The following is a 22,048-nucleotide window of genomic DNA, read 5'->3' on the forward strand; positions in this document are numbered from 1 at the left end:
CAAACTCATGTCCATCGAGTCGGTGATGCCATCCAGCCATCTCATTCTCTGTAGTCCCCTTCTCCTCCTGCCTCCAATTCCTCCCAGGATCAGAGTCTTTTCCAGTGAGTCAACTCGTCGCATGAGGTGGCCAAAGTATTGGAGTTTCAGCTTTAGCATCAGTCCTTCCAAAGAACACCCAGGATTGATCTCCTTTAGAATGGACTGGTTGGATTTCCTTCCAGTCCAAGGGACTCTCAAGAGTCTTCTCCAACACCACAATTCAAAAGCATCAATTCTTCGGCGATCAGCTTTCTTCACAGTCCAACTCTCACATACATACATGGCCACTGGAAAAACCATAGGTTTGACTAGACGGACCTTTGTTGGCAAAGTAATGTCTCTGCTTTTTATTTTTTCTTTTATTTTTTTTAATTTATTTTATTGGAGGCAAATTATCTTACATTAATATATTGGTTGGTTTTGCCATACATTGACATGAATCCGCCCAGGGTGTACATGTGTTCCCTTTCTTGAACCCCCCTCCCACCTCCCTCTTCCCCATATCCTCCCTCCAGGTCATCCCCGTGAACCAGCCCCAAGCATCCTGTATCATGCGTCGAACCTGGACTGGTGACTTATGATAATATACATGCTACAATGCCGTTCTCCCCAATCATCCCACCTTCACCCTCTCCCACAGAGTCCCAAAGACTGTTCTATATGCCTATGTCTCTTTTGCTGTCTCGTATACAGGGTTCAGGTTACCATCTTTCTAAATTCCATATATATGCATTAGTATACTGTATTGATGTTTTTCTTTCTGGCTTACTTCACTCTGTATAATTGGCTCCAATTTCATCCACGTCATTAAAACTGATTCAAATGCATTCTTTTTGATGGCTGAAAAATACTCCATTGTGTATATGTACCAAAGCTTTCTTATCCATTCATCTGCAGATGGACATCTAGGTTGCTTCCATGTCCTGGCTATTATAAACAGTGCTGCAATGAACATTGGAGTACATGGGTCTCTTTCAATTCTGGTTTCCTCGGTGTGTATGCCCAGGAGTGTGATTGCTGGATCATATGGCAGTTCTATTTCCAGTTTTTTGAGGAATCTCCACACTGTTCTCCATAGTGGCTGTACTAGCTTGCATTCCCACCAACAGTGTAAGAGGGTTCCTTTTTCTCCACACCCTCTCCAGCATTTATTGCTTGTAGACTTTTGGATAGGAGCCATTCTGACTGGTGTGAAATGGTATCTCATTGTGGTTTTGATTTGCATTTCTCTGATTATGAGGGATGTTGAGCATGTTTTCATGTGTTTGTTAGCCATCTTTATGTCTTCTTTGGAGAAATGTCTGTTTAGTTCTTTGGCCCATTTTTTGATTGCGTCACTTATTTTTCTGGAATTGAGCTGCAGGAGCTGCTTGTATATTTTGGAGATTAATCCTTTATCAGTTGCTTCATTTACTATTATTTTCTCCCATTCTGAAGGCTGTCTTTTCACCTTGCTTAGAGTTTCCTTTGCTGTGCAGAAGCTTTTCGTTTTAATTCGGTCCCATTTGTTTATTTTTGCTTTTATTTCCAATATTCTGGGAAGTGGGTCTTGGAGGATCCTGCTGTGATTTATGTCGGAGAGTGTTTTGCCTACGTTCTCCTCTAGGAGTTTTATAGGATCTGGTCTTACATTTAGCTCTCTAACCATTTTGAGTTTATTTTGGTGTATGCTGTTAGGAAGTGTTCTAGTTTCATTCTTTTACAAGTGGCTGACCAGTTTTCCCAGCACCACTTGTTAAAGAGACTGTCTTTTGTCCATTTTATATTCTTGCCTCCTTTGTCGAAGATAAGGTGTCCATAGGTGCGTGGATTTATCTCTGGGCTTTCTATTTTGTTCCATTGATCTATATTTCTGTGTTTATGCCAGTACCATACTGTCTTGATGACTGTGGCTTTGCAGTAGAGCCTGAAGTCTGGCAGGTTAATTCCTCCAGTTCCATTCTTCTTCCTCAAGATTGCTTTGGCTATTCGAGGTTTTTTGTATTTCCATACAAATTGTGAGATTATTTGTTCTAGTTCTGTGAAAAATATCGTTGGTAGCTTGATAGGGATTGCATTGAATGTATAAATTACTTTGGCTAGTATACTCATTTTCACAATATTTATTCTTCCGATCCACGAACACGGTATATTTCTCCATCTTTTAGTGTCCTCTTTGATTACTTTCACTAGTGTTTTATAGTTTTCTATGTACAAGTCTTTTGTTTCCTTAGGTAGATATATTCCTAAGTATTTAATTCTTTTCGTTGCAGCAGTGAATGGAATAGTTTCCTTAATTTCACTATTTTCTCATTATTAGTGTATAGGAATGCAAGGGATTTCTGTGTGTTGATTTTAGATCCTGCAACTTTAATCTATTCATTGATTAGCTCTAGTAGTTTTCTGGTAGAGTCTTTAGGGTTTTCTGTGTAGAGGATCATGTCATCAGCGAACAGTGAAAATTTTACTTCTTCTTTTCCAATTTGTATTCCTTTTATGTCTTTTTCTGCTCTGATTGCTGTGGCCAAAACTTCCAGCACTATGTTGAATAGTAGTGGTGAGAGTGGGCACCCTTGTCTTGTTCCTGACTTTAGGGGAATGCTTTCAGTTTTCACCCTGAGGATAATGTTTGCTATGTGTTTGTCATATATGGCTTTTATTATGTTGAGATATGTCTCTTCTATTCCCACTTTCTGGAGAGTTTTTATCATAAATGGATGTTGTATTTTGTCAAAGGCTTTCTCTGCATCTATTGAGATAATCATATGATTTTTATTTTTCAGTTTGTTAATGTGGTGTATTACGTTGATTGATTTGCGGATATTGAAGAATCCTTGCATTCCTGGGATAAAGCCCACTTGGTCATGATCTATGATCTTCTTAATGTGTTGTTGGATTCTGATTGCTAGTATTTTGTTAAGGATTTTTGCATCTATGTTCATCAGTGATATTGGCCTGTAGTTTTCTTTTTTTGTGGGATCTTTACCAGGTTTTGGGATTAGGGTGATGGTGGCCTCATAGAAGGAGTTTGGAAGTTTTCCTTCCTCAGAAATTTTCTGGAAGAGTTTGAGTAGAATAGATGTTAGCTCTTCACTAAATTTTTTGGTAGAATTCAGCTGTGAAGCCATCTGGACCTGTGCTTTTGTTTGCTGGAAGCTTTCCGATTACTTCCTCTATTTCCGTGCTTGTGATGGGTCTGTTCAGATTTTCTATTTCTTCCTGGCTCAGTTTCGGCAAGGTGTACTTTTCTAGGAATTTGTCCATTTCTTCCAAGTTATTCATTTTATTGCCATATAGTTGCTGATAGTATTCTCTAATAATCCTTTGTATTTCTGTGTTGTCAGTTGTGATCTCTCCATTTACATTTCTAATTTTATTGATTTGGTTCTTCTCCCTTTGTTTCTTGATGAGTCTGGCTAGTGGTTTGTCAATTTTATTTACCTTCTCAAAGAACCCGCTTTTGGCTTTGTTGATTTTTGCTATGGTCTCTTTTGTTTCTTTTGCATTTATCTCTGCCCTAATTTTTATGATTTCTTTCCTTCTGCTAACCCTGGGGTTCTTCATTTATTCCTTTTCTAGTTTCTTTTGATGCAGAGATAGGTTTTTTAGTTGACTTTTTTCTTGTTTCTTGAAGTGTGCCTGTATTGCTATGAACTTCCCCCTTAGCTTTTACAGTGTCCAGGAGGTTTTGGGTTGTTGTGTTTTCATTTTCACTCATTTCTATGCATATTTTGATTTCTCTTTTGATTTTTTCAGCAGCGTGTTGTTCAGCCTCCATATGTTGGCCTTTTTAATTGTTTTTCTCCTGTAATTGAGATCTAATCTTACTGCATTGTGGTGAGAAAAGATGCTTGGAATGATTTCATTTTTTTTGAATTTACCAAGGCTAGATTTATGGCCCATGATGTGATCTATCCTGGAAAAGGTTCCGTGTGCGCTTGAGAAAAAGGTGAAATTTATTGTTTTAGGGTGAAATGTCCTATAGATATCTATTAGGTCTAACTGCTCTATTGTATCATTTAAAGTTTGTGTTTCCTCGTTAATTTTCTGTTTAGTTGATCTATCCATAGATGTAAGTGGGGTATTAAAGTCTCCCACTCTTATTGTGTTATTGTTAATTTCCCCTTTCATACTTGTTATTAATTGTCTTACATATTGTGGTGCTTCTTTGTTGGGTGCATAAATATTTATAATTGTTATATCTTCTTCTTGGATTGATCCTTTGATCATTATGTAGTTTCCTTCTTTGTCTCTTTTCACAGCTTTTGTTTTAAAATCTATTTTATCTGATATGAGTATTGCTACTCCTGCTTTCTTTTGGTCTCTGTTTGCGTGGAATATCTTTTTCCAGCCCTTCACTTTCAGTCTGTATGTGTCCCTCGATTTGAGGTGGGTCTCTTGTAGACAACATATATGGGGGTCTTATTTTTGTATCCATTCAGCCAGCCTTTGTTTTTTGGTTGGGGCATTCAACCCATTTACGTTTAAGGTGATTATTGATAAGTATGATCCCGTTGCCATTTTCTTTATTGCTTTGAGTTCGAGTTTATATACCCTTTCTGTGTTTCCAGTCTAGAGAAGATCCTTGAGTATAGGGTGGAGAGCTGGTTTGGTGATGCTGAATTCTCTCAGCTTTTGCTTGTCTTTAAAGCTTTTGATTTCTCCTTCATATTTGAATGAGATCCTTGCTGGCTACAGTAATCTGGGCTGTGGGTTATTTTCTTTCATCACTTTAAGTATGTCTTCCCATTCCCTCCTGGCCTGCACAGTTTCTGCTGAAAGATCAGCTGTTATCCTTATGGGGATCCCCTTGTGTGTTATTTGTTGTTTTTCCCTTGCTGCTTTTAATATTTTTCTTTTGTGTTTGATCTTTGTTAATTTGATTAACACGTTCCTAGGGGTATTTCGCCTTGGGTTTATCCTGTTAGGGACACTCTGTGTTTCTTGGACTTGGGTGATTATTTCCTTCCCCATTTTATTGAAATTTTCAACTATTATCTCCTCAAGTATTCTCTCATGGTCTTTCTTTTTGTCTTCTTCTGGGACTCCTATGATTCGAATGTTGGGGCGTTTAATATTGTCCCATATGTCTCTAATATTGTCCTCATTTTTTTTTAAATTCTTTTTTCTTTTTCTGTCTCTGTTTCATTTATTTCTACAATTCTATCTTCTAGCTCACTTATCCTGTCTTCTGCCTCCATTATTCTACTGTTTGTTCCCTCGAGAGTGTTTCTGATCTCATCTATTGTATTATTCGTTATATACTGACTCTTTTTTATTTCTTCTATTTCCTTTTTGAACATTTCTTCCATCTTCTCAATCCTTTTCTCCAGTTTACTTATCTGTAACTCCATTTTGCTTTCCAGATTTTAAATCATTTTCACAATTAAAATTCGAAATTCTTTTCTCGGGTAGGTTCCCTATATCTTCCTCTTTTGTTTGTGTTGGTGCGCATTTATCCTGTTCCTTTACTTGTTGGGTATTTCTCTGCCTCTTCATCTTGCTTATATTGCTGTCTTCAGGGTGGCCTTTCCGTCTTCTGGCAGTTTGTGGAGTTCTCTTTATTATGTAGTTACCTCGTTGTGTGTGGGGTTGGATGGGTGACTTGTCAAGGTTCCCTGGTTAGGGAAGCTTGTGTCGGTGTTCTGGTGGGTGGAGCTGGATTTCCTCTCTCTGGAGTGCAATGAAGTGTCCAGTAATGAGTTTGAGATGTCAGTGGGTTTGGGGTGGATTTGGGCAGTCTGTATACTGAAGTTCAGTGCTATTCTCCTCTGTTGCTGGATAGCTTGCGTAGTATGTCTTTCACTGAAACTTGTTGACCCTTGGGTGGTGCCTGGTTTCAGTGTATGTATGGAGGCATTTGATGAGTACCTATCAACTATTGTTCTCTGGAACAGGAGATCTCTGGTGTTCTCTGGATTTGGCCTTAAGCCTCTGCCTCTTGTTTTCAGTCTTATTCTTGCAGTAGGCTCAAGGCTTCTCCCTCTGTTACTTCCAAGGCAGTTCCTTCTGTTGAAAAAACTCTTCTGTTTTTTGGTCTCCTCAGTGTCTAATTCCCGTCCTGACACCAGGATGCAGTGGTGGACACTTTTTTTTTTTTTTTTCCTGGCTCACCTATTCCATCCTGCTATGGGGAGTAAGGAACAGCTAACAAATATCCCTGGTGTCTGTGGGAAGTGCTCGCACTGTCTTGGCTACACTGGGAATGCTCCCGCTCGAGGCATGTGTGCTTTCCCTGTTTATGCTGCTTAGGCTTTAGTTTGCTCTGCTGCGAGCTGTCCGCAGCTGGTGCTGGGTTTCATGCACTTCCCAGGTCTGAGCGGCTCTGGTTCAGGTCCTTGGGTACTCAACAAAGGCGCAGACTTGGCTGGGCCTGCGTTTTGTGCCTTCCCCAGTCCTAGCAACTCAGGTGACCAGGCGTTTGGCGAGTGCAGTCACTGCGACTTATTGCCTTCCCAGTCCCTGCCGCTTAGTTTTCTGGGAGTACTACCGGCACACTTTCTCAGGCAGATATCGACCGGCCCGAACCCAAGAAGTCCTGGCCAGCAAGGAAGCCTGCCTGCAGCTTGGCACGGGAACCTCTCTGGGGCCGCGGCTGCCCCCGCCCCAGCGCTGGCCGCCCTCCCCACCCGCGTTGGCAGGGGCTGGGGGCTGGGCCGCCTGCTGCCCGCTCGCTCTGTTCAGCACCCCGTTCTGTGGGCAGGGCTGGCAGAGTCCTGGCTTGGGGCTTTTCTGAGCCTTTTCGCCTTTTGGTATCTTAAGTTCGAGCCCTCAGTTTGCCCAGGGGCGTTGAAGCCCAGTTCTCCCTTTAAGCGCTGCCACCAGTTCTCCCTCTAAGCGCTGCTGCCGGCCCCTCACTGCCCAGCCCCCACCTGCTAGTGAGGGGTGAGGGCTTCTGCACCGCTTCTCTGCTGAGAGTTTCCTCTGGGCACTTAGTCTGTGAGTTTTAATTATTTATGTCTTTTGTCTCCCAGTTATGCGGCCCTCTGAGATTCCACTCGCCAGTGTTTCCAGGTGTTTGGAAACCTTTTTTTTTTGGTTAAGCCTCCCTTCCTGGGAGGGAGCTCCATCCCTCCCTCTTTTGACTTTCTTTTTATCTATTTCCTACCTCCTTTCATCGACTATGGGCTGCTTTTCTGAGTGACTGATGTCCTCTGCCGGTATTCAAAAGTTTTTTTGTGGGATTTATTCAGCGTTCAAATGTTCTGTTCTTGATTTTGTGGGGGAGAAAGTGGCCGCCCCATCCTATTCCTCCGCCATCTTCCCGTGCTCCCCTCTCTAGGGAAGAATTATTTGCTACCTCTTCCTAGCTCCTTGTGGCTCCCTGTAGGCCTTGAATATGTTAAAACATACTCTGGAGATTCTTCCAGCTGTATAATTCTATGATTCAATAAATGAGGGCTTGTTAAACAAACAAACAAACAAAATTAAATGGTGATATCCTGTCAAGCTTGGATCTCTCTTGGAAATGAAATAAGACTAGTATAATGATAGGTCATAAGGCAAATCGAAACCACAATGAAGTACAGCTTCATGCCAGTCAGAATGTCTGCTATCCAAAAGTCTACAAGCAATAAATGCTGGAGAGGGTGTGGAGAAAAGGGAACCCTCTTGAACTTTTGGTGGGAATGCAGACTAGTACAACCACTAAGGAGAAAAATGTGGAGATTCCTTAAAAAATTGGAAATAGAACTGCCATATGATCCAGCCATTGCACTCCTGGGCATACACACCAAGGAAACCAGAATTGAAAGAGACACATGTACTCCAGTGTTCATCGCAGCACTGTTTATAATAACCAGGACATGGAAGCAACCTGGATGTCCATCTGCAGACGAATGGATAAGAAAGCTTTGGTACATATACACAATGGAGTATTACTCTGCAATTAAAAAGAATACATTTGAATCAGTTCTAATGAGGTGGATGAACCTGGAGTCTATTATACAGAGTGAAGTAAGCCAGACAGAAAAACACCAATACAGTATACTGATGCATATATATGGAACTTAGAAAGATGATAAGGAAAATCCTGTATGCGCTACAGTGAAAGAGACACAGATGTATAGAACAGTCTTTTGGACTCTGTGGGAGAGGGCGAGGGTGGGATGATTTGGGAGAATGGCATTGAAACATGCATATTATCATATGTGAAACGAATTTCCAGACCAGGTTCGATGCATGATACAGAATACTCGGGGCTGGTGTACTGGGATGAACCAGAGGGATGGGATGGGGAGGGAGGTGGGAGGGGTGTTCAAGATGGGGAACACATGTATACCCGGGGCAGATTCATGTCAATGTATGGCAAAACCAATACAATAATGTAAAGTAATTAGCCTCCAATTAAAATAAATAAATTTAAAAAATAAATAAGGATAAGTCATGTGTAATAGCACCAAGAGCAGAATATTTGTATGACATACCATTTCTTCAAATGGGGTAATATTTTTCACTTATACTCACAGGTATACAAAAAGTCAGAAAAAAGTAATTCTAAGAAACAAAAACAGCCTCCCTCTCTGTTAGTTTCCCTGTTTTCTAAAGTGACTCCAAATCAAATCCTAATATAACAAAAAGTATTATAATGTCGCTCCATAGCGAAGCCTATAATGACAGCCTCCTTGATAGCTCAGTTGGTAAAGAATCTGCCTGCAGTGCGGGAGATCTGGGTTCAATCCTTGGGTCGGGAAGATCCCTGGAGAAGGAAAAGGCTACCCACTCCAGTATTCTGGCCTGGAGAATTCCATGGACTGTAGAGTACATAGGGTCGCAGAGAGTCAGATAAGACTGAGTGACTTTCACTTCACTGTAACAAAACAAATGCCAAAGTTCCCATTGACATGTCACTAACAACAAACAATTTTGAGTACAAGATCTCAGTACACAGCAGGAGAAAAGACAATCTCTTGGAGTTATTTCCAACAAAATTTGACCAATAAATAGATATATTCCCCAGCATGCCACAAATCAAAGCAATAAGGATAATAATTAAATTTTAGCCACTACTAGGAAGACCTAAGATTAATGGTAAAACAACTATTAAATCATGTAGCTATCTACCGTCCAAGATCGCCTATGAATTTCAGAGAATCATCTATAGCCATATTGAATTATAACACCCAATCCCTATGAACACCACCTGAAAGTTTCATAAAGAATATATTAAATTAGAAGAAATGTATTCTCTTCAGTAGTGTTGAGGAGTCTTGTTCCAGGTCAAAATCCTAAATCTGACCTTTCAGAACTGGCAATTACAAAGCTTTGCCTCACATTTCCCATGAGGAAAAGCTGCCCTTCCTATACCAGACAAGGTGCAGACAGTGCTTTGCAACGTTCTGTAGGGAGCTTCAGTCAAGGACTCAGGCCAACCCGATATACCATGCTCATGCACATATCTGCATCCCTCACCCAGGTACTTCCATTCAGAGGCTTCCTTTCCAGAAGCTGCAAATGAGGCCTTTCACAGGTGCATCCAGTTCAGTTCAGTTCAGTTCAGTCGCTCAGTCATGTCCGACTCTCCGCGACCCCATGAATCACAGCACGCCAGGCCTCCCTGTCCATCACCAACTCCCGGAGTACACTCAAACTCATGTCCACAGAGTCGGTAATGCCATCCAGTTAGCCATGGTTAATTGGGGGTGCCTTGAGTAAAGTGCTTTTTCCCACTCTGACTTAATACTTATGCTCCTGCCCCTCCCTCTCTCCCTGACCCCAGCAATCTACATCCATAGAAAGGAAAGGGCAACATACATCCACAGGAGGGGTTTATCAGCAACGGGAGGATCACCCCTGTTTGCACTGAATGTCACCTAATCCTCATACAGTGTCACTCTGGGGAAAAGTGAAACACTCCGGAGTTGGCACCTTTTAAATCCTTTCTCTCTCACCTGTTCTGTTTCAATAAATGAATAAAGGCTTGATTGTTATTTTCAGATTGGCCCGTTACCCTAATTGACCACTGACGTCTTCAGCACTGGGCAGGCTGACAAATTGGTGCAGTTAGCATGGGTGGTCATCTGAGCACAATGCTGTTCTGAAAGAAAAAAAAAAGCCTAAGGGTCCCACAGGATCCTTGAGATGTGCTGGAGAATTGTTTGCAAGAGACTGAAGCACTTTACCAATGGATTTGAGAAGAACTAGTGTATTGTTCACAGAAACTTTTTGGTTTTGAGGGTGATTTTTCTCTTTGGCCCTGGATGGATATGATCACCCAGTAGGTGGCTGAACTTAGCAATCCAACTAAAGAACTCTAAGCAAGCTAGGGAAGCAGTTCCCTAGCCTCAGGCCAAGTCCTCCAGAAATGGGACAAGACTGTCAAATGCCCTGGGAACTGAGTTGTGTGCAATAACTACTGTTAACTAGAAAGTCTCTGAGGTGAATAAATGTAGCATTTTTTAAGCTTAAGATATGCAACATGATGATTTTTGATACGCTTATTTATTATAAAATAATTATCAAAAAAGAGTTAGTAAATAACTAAATCACCTCAAAATCATTCTTTTTTTGTGGTGAGAACATTAAAGATCTACTTTTTTAGTAATGCTGAAGGGTACAATTTTCTTAACTATATGGTCACTATGCTGTACATTTCAGCTCCAGAATTTATTTCTCTTATAAATGGAAATTTATGTCTTCTACCCACACTCCCATATTTCCCCCAATCCCAGCTTCTGGTGACCACCATTCTATCAATACTTTGTTTCTATGAGTTCAGCCTTTTTGGATTTCATATGTAAATGAGATGATACAGTATTTGTCTTTCTCTGTTTGACTATTTCACTTAGCATAACACTCTCAAGATTTACCCATATTATAACAAATAGCAGGATTTTCTTCTTTCTCATGGCTGAATAATGTTCATATATATTTATGTACACACACACACATATACTACATTTTCCTTCTCCACTGACAGACACTTGGGTTGTTTTCATGTCCTGAAAGTTGTGAATGCTGCTGCAGTAAATATGGGAGTGCAGGTATCTCTTAAAGATCCCGATTCCATTTCCTTTACATATGTACCCAAATTGCTGGATCGTATGGAAGTCATATTTTTAACTTCTTGAAGAACCTCTATACTGTTTCCCATATTGGTTGTACCATTAGGCTATCAAGAGGTACAAACTTTCAGTTATAAGAAAAATAAGTCACAGGGATGTAATGTACAGTACAGGAAATATAGTCAATAATATTAAAATACCTTTGTATGAAGATAGATGGTTATTAGACATGGTAATCAATTTATAATGCACAGAAATATTGAATCATTGAGTTGTACACCTAAAACTAACATACCATTGCATATCAAATACATTTCAATTTAAAAACTGTATTTCAATTTAAAAACTATATTTCAATTTTAAAAAGTTGGAAAGGAGAAAAAGAAAATTGGTCAAAAATACAAGAGTGTCAACAGTAAGAAGATGAATCAATTTCAGGTCTAACTTTAGATGACTACTTGGTATCTACTTTATTAACCAATTTTGTTAATGGGTTAGTGGGTTCTGTGAACTGAGACTATTCAAAGACACCATATTCACTGGTAAAATGCCCCACTCTCTGAGATGCATGCTTTAGCATAAAACCATGAAGATATACAGACTGATACAGCTAACTCTACATAACAAAAACTGATAGCTCTCCAACTGAAACATCTTGATCAAAATCATCCTAAGACCTTCGAGCCACCCTAAAACCTTACAAGAGTTTCCCTAAAAACTCCTATAGACTAGCACCCTTATAGATGTTGTAGAGAAAAGCTACACTGAACTGAAATTGGTCCAAAATGAAAAATAATCCAACTAACTGAAAATTGTAATGACTTTCCTCCAGGAATTTGCTCTGATCTGTTCTGAGATAACCTTAAACATACTGGGTGAAATAATATTCCTAGTCAATGGGCACCTTACCACCCTTAATGCTTTACATTTTCCTGCTGTAGTCCTTTAAAGTAGTCAAATAAGCTTAATGGTGAAGCTAGATGATTTACCATATGCTTTCCCCCTTTCTAAACCCCTATTATTTAAGGGCTTCTTTAAAAAGAATCTATCCTCCAATTCTCCCTGTTCCAAAGCCTAAGGGGAGAGTATCAATTAAACCAAGATCTCTAGGCCACAACTAAAATGGTTAAATCTAGGCTTCCTTTGTGTACTAAGTCGCTTCAGTCATGTCCAACTCTTTGTGACCCTATGGACTGTAGCCCTCCAGGCTTCCCTGTTCATGGGCTTCTCTGGGCAAGAATACTGGAGTAGGTTGTCATTTCCTCCTCCAGGTCTATCCTGACTCAGGGATTGAACCCATGTTTCTTACACCTCTTGCATTGACAGGCAAGTTCTAAAGAACCAATGCAGGAAGTATAAGAGATGCAGGTTCAATCCTTGGGTTGAGAAGATCCCCTGGAGGAAGAAATGGCAACGCACTCCAGTATTCTTCCCTGGAGAATCCCATGGCAGAGGACCCTTGTGGGCTATGGTCCATGGGGTTGCAGAGTCAGACATGACTGAAATGACATAGCACATGCGTGCGCACGTGTACATGCACACACACACACAACCAACACATAGGATTCAACAGGAACATAAGGTTTCCAGAGACAAAATACAACTATTTTGTCCTCATATTCATAATCTAAGACTTGACATCTCCCTTGAGGGAAAAACTTTATCTCCAGAGCACATCAAGACTTTCCTCAATGACCTTATAACTGAAGTGAAGAGACAATTCCAGGATTTTCTAGAATTGATGGTTATTGCAGTGGATTCCTAAATTTCTCTACTATAACATCACCTTTATGCAGTGTGACTAAGGAAGCTGTATCGAACCCCTACAGGACTTATCCTATTCAACAGTATCTAAATCCTTAAAATTTTCCTTTTCTTCCACCCTACTTTGGAACTCCCAAATTATTCTTGCCCTTCTTGTTATTCAAGAGTGGCTGGTTAGTGCCAGGTTGAGAGATAAGAATATTCACATCAGAACTGTTCACAACAGCAAAGAATGGAGGCAGCTGAGTGTCCACTGATAGAGGAGTGGATGAAGACAGCTTGGGGGTGCCTGTGTATATATACACAAACACATACATACATATATATACACACACATGTTTCATAATAATGCCATTGGCATCAATGTGGATTGACCTAGAGATTATCACATTAAGCGAAGTTAGACAAATATTATAAGATACCACTTATAGGTGGAATCTAAAAACTGATACAAGTGAACTAATTTACAAAACAGAAACCAACTCAGAAAACAGACTTATGGTTCCCAAAGGGAAGAAGTAGACAGGGAAGGGATAAGTTAGAAGTTTGGGGTTAACACACACACACTACTATATATAAAATAGTCAACAAGGACCTATACTGTATAGCACAGGGAACTCCACTAAATACTCTGTAATAACCTATATGGGAGAATAATCTGAAAAAGAATGAATATATATACTGAATATCACTGCTGTACACCTGAAACTGACACAACAATGTCAATCAACTAAATTTTAATAAAAGTTAACAACAACAAAAAAGAATATTTTCCTACAAAACTTGGGGTCATGTTTTTGGTAGGTCTGGTGGTTCCCTGAAGGACTAGCTCTGATGTTTACCTTTGTATTGACACTTGGATTGCAATGGGTTCCCATGGACATTTAGAGTGTGAATGGTCTAAATGCCATTATGTGTACACTTACAATATTTAAAATTATAACTCTTAAATTTATTTTACCACAAAATGGCTCTTGTTTTGGGTACTTTATTATAGCCATGCAATGATGGACAGGGAGGCCTGGCATGCTGTGATTCATGGGGTCGCAAAGAGTCGGACATGACTGAGTGACTGAACTGAACTGAACTGAACTGAATGATGTACTTCTATTTTTATTCAACAAAAGTTCCCTTAATCTCCAGTACACTGCAAGATTTTTGTTTTTGCTTTTTAAAGAGGATATATAGCAAAACAGTACAGAGAAGGCAATGGCAAGCCACTCCAGTACTCTTGCCTAGGAAATTCAATGGAAGGAGGGGCCTGGTTGGCTGCAGTCTATGGGGTCGCTACAAGTCAGACACAACTGAGTGACTTCACTTTCACTTTTCACTTTCAAGCATTGGAGAAGGAAATGGCAACCCACTCCAATGTTCTTGCCTGGAGAACCCAGGGATGGGGGAGCCTGGTGGGCTGTGTCTATGGGGTCGCACAGTGTCGGACATAACTGAAGCAATTTAGCAGCAGCAGCAAAAAACAGTATGGACAGATTACCCAATTCATCAGAAAATTTTGCTTTGCCTCAATTTCCCAACAGATTCAATCATAGCTTTCCCTCATTTGAGTCATCCAAATTAAACCAAATTCAGTAAATAATTTCCAAATGTTCCCTAGTATATAGCTCTGATCTGTGATACCACATAAAACAGGTAGTACACATGACACATACACGTATTTTATGAGTAGTGAAACAGTGAAAAATCACGATCACTCAGACTCTATTTGTACAAGTCTAGGTTGATCATGGCATCTGGTCCCATCACTTCATGGGAAATAGATGGGGTAACAGTGGAAACAGTGTCAGACTTTATTTTTTGGGGCTCCAAAATCACTGCGGATCCTGATTGCAGCCATGAAATTAAAAGACGCTTACTCCTTGGAAGGAAAATTATGACCAACCTAGATAGTATATTAAAAAGCAGAGACATTACTTTGCCAACAAAGGTCCGTCTAGTCAAGGCTATGATTTTTCCAGTGGTCATGTATGGATGTGAGAGTTGGACTGTGAAGAAAGCTGAGCGCCGAAGAATTGATGCTTTTGAACTGTGGTGTTGGAGAAGACTCTTGAGAGTCCCTTGGACTGCAAGGAGATCCAAGCAGTCCATTCTAAAGGAGATCAATCCTGGGTGCTCATTGGAAGGACTTATGCTAAAGCTGAAACTCCAATACTTTGGCCACCTCATGCGAAGAGCTGGCTCACTGTAAAAGAGTCTGATGCTGGGAAGAATTGGGGGCAGGAGGAGAAGGGGATGACAGAGAATGAGATGGCTGGATGGCATCACCGACTTGATGGACGTGAGTTTGAGTGAACTCCGGGATTTGGTGATGGACAGGGAGGCCTGGCGTGCTGTGATTCATGGGGTCACAAAGATTCGGACACGACTGAGCGACTGAACTGAACTGAGGTTGATCTATTTGGGAATCCCTCAAAGAAACTAACATATGCAGACAAATTCTTAATGCTAAAACATTAAACATAACATTGAACATCGAATTCATGAGAAAATTATGGCAGAACTAAGACCTTTGAAAAATATATGACAATCAGATAGCCAGGAAGCAATCAGAATTGCTGTGACTAGAGTATTTTTAAATAGCTCAAAAATTCTGTTATTAAAATACAGATTAAATTTTGCATTGGTTTCTGTGGAGAAAAATGTATCAATTACTGTTCAAGGTACACTGCTAGCACACAGAAATATATATTACACTAACAGTTCAAAAGAAAAGAAACTTAATTAATTTCTACTATTACAAATAAAACTTCAGATAATTCTTAAATAAAATTCACAGTTCATAAGAATAAAGGTAGGAGAAATATACAGAAGAAAAATTGGGAATGACAAATGAGCCAATCCCTTGGTTTTCAACCTTCAAACCACTTTTCATAATGTTTGCTTCCTCCCTGGGCCTTCTGCTAAAATTATTTTTCCTACTAAACTACATTTATTAAGTCATAATTAATTCATGCCATCTGCATTATTGCTATTTTCCAGGTTCACCATTGATTCAGATTTTGACCAACAATTCATAATTATGAAGGTTTTATAATAATATTATAGAATCACATAAATCACTGTCATGCTTGTGATAGGCTATAAAGTCAAGCAAGCCTGCAGAAACTTATGTATTGCTCACTGACACCAATCATTTAAATGTGGCCATCAATCTATGCTCAAGTCCAAGATTAGTCACACACTGGGCATCTTTAATTTGAGTACTGTGCCTACCTCACAATGGGCTCTGCGATCCATGATTGGTGCATCAACTGCATGCCCAGAAATGTCCATGATGTCATCAAGAGCCAATCAGGTGTTCTTTGTCTCATACAAATTTGATGTAAAACAGACAAAAAACAAATACCTGACGTTTTGGTTGACGTGTTAAGCTTTATGATGGAAACATGCACAACAATTATTAGAATTTTTAAATACTGGAAATAGCTGTTTATTCTTTTCTTTCTATACACATGTAAAAATAAGGATATTGAATAAGAAAGATTTTTAGTTAAAAGGAGAGCACCAGGATTATATTGCAGTACTGGCATTTAAAGCTAGAACACAAAAATATCGTATTAGACTTTAAGTAAAGTACATTCAAAGCAGTCACTCAGTTCACTGTGTTCTTACAGCACTTAGTACTGTTATTATGAGTGCCATTTTATTCCAACAATTTTCTTATCTTTGTGATCCCAATACATACTGCAGTGCCAGGTAAGCAGTAGGTGGTTAATGCATATTTGTTGAATAGAGAGATTTGTTTTGCCTAGCCTGAAGAGCGTCAGTCTTTAAACTTGACTTTGTTTCACCAAAAAAAAAAAAAAAAGGAGGGGGGGGCAAACCAAAAGTATTTGTGAAAGACATGAGAATGAGAATGTCAAAAGAGCAAAAGTAAACCTCAGTTCTACATCTAAATGTTTCATCAATTACACAATGAGCTTCTTCCTTCATCTTGAGTTGACCCTTGCCCACTATCCTGCAATTTAAGCTAGCGATTACAAGGGAGACTGAAACCACACAGACCTGGGTACAGAGCCTGGCAGTGCTACCTACTCTGTGTCATGGAGCAAGTTACTTACTATCACTAAACTTCGTTTGTCTCATCTATGAAATGGCATAAAAATACTAACCTCAAAAGTCTTAGTGAAGGTATTTATGACTAAATAAAATATAGGGTATTTTTTTAATCCAAATGAGGTGGATTCATATCCTTTTGACTTCTTAGTTCTTTCTTGTATCTCTCTTAAAATCACTCCCTAGCCTATAGTCATTGTAATGCATAGGGACCTGTGAACAAATATTTTTATTTTCTATATAGCTCATGGATAGCTCTTTATTATCCCGCTCATGTACCATTTTTCCTTTCAAGAGAAGGAACTTCCAGGGAACTGCCTGGCAGTCTGGGGTTAGGACTTGCCTTCATTGCCAGTCATGGGTTCATTCCTGGTGGGGAATTAAGATCCTGAACCCGTGAAGCAGGATCAAAATAAAAAGAGGAAGTGCTTCCTTCAAAAATATAAATAGGGTCTGATAGTAAAATTGAAGCATACAATGCATCAACAACTCTCAGTCAATAATGATGATACATAGACACACTGCAATATACACAAATTTCCCCACAATCATCACCTCATTTCATTCTCATTTTCTGTCCCCCTCCCTCCACACACACACACACACACACACACACACACACACAAGTCATTTGAGCACCACAGGCATTATTGTTTCTGTCCCCTGGATGACAAATGAGAAAGCAGAATATTTCATTAGAGAAAAGTATACACTTCATAGTCAAATCTGATATTAAATCTAGGCTGTTTATGACCTCAAGCAAGTTATGTAAACTGTTTGAACTTTAGTTTTCTAATCTGTAAAATGGGTACTATAACCATGCCTATGCTAAAGACCTGTTTGAGTTACAAAATGAGATGACAGAAAGCATTTAACATATGGTCACAATTATCATCATCAAATCCCAGCAATGTAAAAGGACTTGTCTCAGTCTATCTTCTTTCTTTTTTAAAAAAATATTATGTGGGCTCTCACGTGGAGGCAGGGAACATTGGCATTTGGGAGTGATAACTAAGGCTCACAAAGGAGATGTGGACCTTGGGCTCCCAGAGAAAAATAATAATAAGAAGAAAGTGATTAAAGAACCAGAGACGCAATACTCAGTTTTAAACAGTGACAATTATTTCGCAGAGGTTTGTCCAAGAGCCACACCACCCTTGAAGGATGTGATACAAGAGCAGGCACCCAAAATGCCTCTTGTGAAGAAAAAGAAGAAGAAGGGTCACAGAACCATCTGTGAGGAGCACCTTGAACCTGAGATCACATTCCATACTGGACGGACTGAGCAGTCACGCAGCCCCAGGACACAGGCACTTGGTCTGTCTGAGTCCCTCAGTGCAGAGAAGAAGAAGAGGAAGTCCATGTCCCCTGGCTCAAGGGCGAAGACTTCTCCAGACCCCAGACAGGACGAGGAAGTAACTGGAGTTGGAAAGAAGCTCAAAAAACACAAGAAGGAGAAAAAGGCCAAGGAAGCTACAGCCTTCGCAGGCAGGGATCCTTGGTTCTGCAAGGCCGGGAATGCATTGTATACTCACTCAGTTGGGAAGGATGGCGTCCAGGAGCAGGCAGCCTCGGGATAGAAGTGGAAGCAAGGGAGTCCCATGGAACACAGGGTGAAGAAGAAGAAGAAAATCTACTGGGAGGGAGATCCCCCACTGGGGCACCCTGAGTGCTCCTGGTCCCTGGAGAGCAGCCCTACGAAAAGAAGTAAAAAGAAGCCAGTCAGAGTTGAAGCTCCAGAATACATCCCCATAGGAGATGGCCCTAGGGCCTCTATGAAGAAGAAAGTGAAGTCCAAGAAAAGGGTGGAGCAGGCAGACAGTGAGGAGCCAGCTCTAAAGAGGAAGAAGAAGAAGAGGCAGGAGAGCGAAGTAGCAGAGGAACCTCGGGAAGAGGAGCCCAACACGGACTTGGAGGTGGTGCTGGAAAAGAAGGGCAACATGGACGAGGCGCACATAGACCAGGTGAGGCGAAAAGCCTTGCAGAAGAGATTGATCGTGAGTTGGGTAAAACAGAAGCTTCAGACACCAATAAGTGGACGGGAACCCAGTTTGGCTAATGGGATACTGCTCGTTTTGAAAATGAGGAACAGAAACTGAAATTTCTCAAACTCATGGGTGGCTTTAAAAATCTGTCCCCTTCCTTCAGTCTCCCCTCTACCATGGTGGCCAGGCCCAACATGGCTCTCAGCAAGAAGGTGGCCAACACCCTGCAGCAGAACCTGCAGCAGGACTACGACCAGGCCCTGAGCTGGAAGTATAGCCAGGGGGCTGGGCTTGGCTTCTCCACAGCCCCGTCCAAAGTCTTTTATATCGACAGGAACGAATCCAAGTCAATCAAGTTTGAAGATTAAACTCTACTGTCTCATCCCCCAAAACACCCAACATTGCTTTTACTGTTCTATCAGGCAGATGAAAACCATAGGACAGTTGTCTCAAATCGAACTCCTGCGAAGATTAAGGACAACTATGTTGATGCGCTTGGACAGACTGGGATGAGGGCAGCTCCTTTTAAGAGCCAGGAGAACGTGTTGAGTGGCTACCGTTTTCTGTGTGACACTTCGATTCCTGTTGAAGACAGTGAGTATAACTAGCGGTAACTCACACTTATCGAGTGATTGCTGTGTGCCAGGAACTTTACATGTCTCCCCTGCATTCATGTATTTAATCGTCATGATTCTGAAACAGGTGCCATTATTGTCCTCTTTTTAGGAAATGGGGTTCTGGGATGAGGAAACTGGGGTTTGGAGATAAAGTAATAACGTCGCCTGGGGTCAGTCAATGAGTAAGAGCCAAGTATACTTTTGTGCCCCAGGGCCTGCATCCACTATTCACTACACTGAATTCCCTCTAGGGAAATTCACCCAACATACTCATTGGGATTAAAATGTCTTTTGATTGAAGAAAAAAATATATTTATTTTAATTGGAGGCTAATTACTTTACAATATTGTAGTGGTTTTGCCATACATTGACAAGAATCCACCCCAGGTGTACATGTGTTCCCCATCTTGAACCCCCCTCCCCATATCATCCCTATGGGTAATCCCAGTGCACCAGCCCCGAGCATCCTGTATCATGCATTGAACCTGGACTGGCGATCCGTTTCACATGTGATAATATACATGTTTCAATGACATTCTCCCAAACCATCCCACCCTCAGCCTCTCCCACAGAGTCCAAAAGACTGTTCTATACATCTGTGTATCTTTCACTGTCTCGTATACAGGGTGATCGTTATCATCTTTCTAAATTCCATATATATGTGTAAGTGTACTGTATTGGTATTTTTCTTTCTGGCTTACTTCACTCAGTATAATAGGCTCCAGTTTCATCCACCTCATTAGAACTGATTCAAATGTATACATTTTAATAGCTGAGTAATACTCCATTGTGTATATGTACCAAAACTTTCTTATCCATTTGTCTTCAGATGGACATCTAGGTTGCTTCCATGTCCTGGCTATTATAAACAGTACTGAGATGAATATTGGAGAACATGTGTCTCTTTCAATTCTGGTTTCCAAGGTGTCTATGCCCAGGGGTGGGATTGCTGGGTCGTATGGAAGTTCTATTTCCAGTTGTTTAAGGAATCTCCACACTGTTCTCCATAGTGGCTACACTAGCTTGCATTCCCACCAACAGTGTAAGAGGCTTCCCCTTTTCTCCACACCCTCCCCAGTATTTATTGCTTGTAGACTTTTGGAAAGCAGCCATTCTGACTGTCGTGAAACTGTACCACATTGTGGTTTTGATTTGCGTTTCTCTGATTATGAGTGATGTTGAGCATCTTTTCATGTGTTTGTTAGCCATCTGTATGTCTTCTTTGGAGAAATGTCTGTTTAGTTCTTTGACCCATTTTTTGATTGGGTCGTTTATTTTTCAGGCATTGAGCTGCAAGAGTTGTTTGTATATTTTGAGATTAATTCTTTTTCAGTTGCTTCATTTGCTATTGTTTTCTCTAATTTTGATGGCTGTCTTTTCACCTTGCCTATAGTTCCCCTTGCTATGCAGAAACTTTTTATTTTAATTAGATCACATTTGTTTATTTTTGTTTTTCTTTCCAATATTCTGGGAGGTGAGTCATGGAGGATCCTGCTGTGATTTATGTCGGACAGTGTTTTGCCTATGTTCTCCTCTAGGAGTTTTATAGTTTCTGGTCTTACATTTAGATCTTTAATGCATTTTGATTTTATTTTTGTATGGTGTTAGTGGGTGTTCTAGTTTCATTCTTTTACAAGTGGTTGACCAGTTTTCCCAGCACCACTTCTTAAAGAGATTGTCTTTTCTCCATTGAATATTCTTGCCTCCTTTGTCAAAGATAAGGTGTCCATAGGTGCATGGATTTATCTCTGGGCTTTCTGTTATTTGCCATTGATCTATATTTCTGTCTTTATGCCAGTACCATACTGTCTTGGTGATTGTGGCTTTGTAGTAGAGCCTGAAGTCCAGCAGGTTGATTCCCCCAGTTCCATCATTCTCTCTCAAGATTCCTTTGGCTATTCAAAGTTTTTTTTGTATTTCCATACAAATTGTGAAATTATTTGTTCTAACTCTATGAAAAATAACATTGCTAGCTTGATAGGGATTGCATTGAACCTATAAATTACTTTGGGTAATATACTCATTTTCACAATATTTTTTCTTTCAACCCACAAACACGGTATATTTCTCCATCTATTAGTGTCCTCTCTGATTTCTTTCAAAAGTGTTTTATAGTTTTCTATATATAGTTCTTTTGTTTCTTTACATAACTATATTCCTAAGTATTTTATTCTTTTCTTTGCAATGGCGAATGGAATTATTTCCTTAATTTCTCTTTCTGTTTTACCATTATTAGTGTATAGGAATGCAAGGGATTTCTGTGTGTTGATTTTATATCCTGCAACTTTACTATTTGCATTGATTAGCTCTACTAATTTTCTGGTAGAGTCTTTAGGATTTTCTGTGTAGAGGATCATGTCATCTGCAAACAGTGAGAGTTTTAGTTCTTCTTTTCCAATTTGGATTCCTTTTATGTTTTTGTCTGCTCTGATTGCTGTGGCCAAAACTTTCAAAATGTTGTTGAATAGTAGTGGTGAGAGTGGGTACCCTTGTCTTGTTCCTGACTTTAGGGGAAATGCGTTCAAGTTTTCACCACTGAGGATAATGTTTGCTGTGGGTTTGTCATATACAGCTTTTATTATGAGAG

At 40.1% G+C, this 22,048-nt stretch overlaps 1 pseudogene; it reads left to right on the forward strand.

Moving 5' to 3' along the window:
* Positions 1 to 17,737: 17,737 nt before the first annotated feature.
* On the forward strand, positions 17,738 to 19,212 carry LOC148773470 (lysine-rich nucleolar protein 1 pseudogene; annotated as a pseudogene).
* The last annotated feature ends 2,836 nt before the right edge of the window (positions 19,213 to 22,048 follow it).

Source organism: Moschus berezovskii, chromosome X (assembly GCF_049115385.1).
Source record: "Moschus berezovskii isolate FMDL1 chromosome X, NW_MosBer_1.0, whole genome shotgun sequence".
Classification (NCBI taxonomy): domain Eukaryota; kingdom Metazoa; phylum Chordata; class Mammalia; order Artiodactyla; family Moschidae; genus Moschus; species Moschus berezovskii.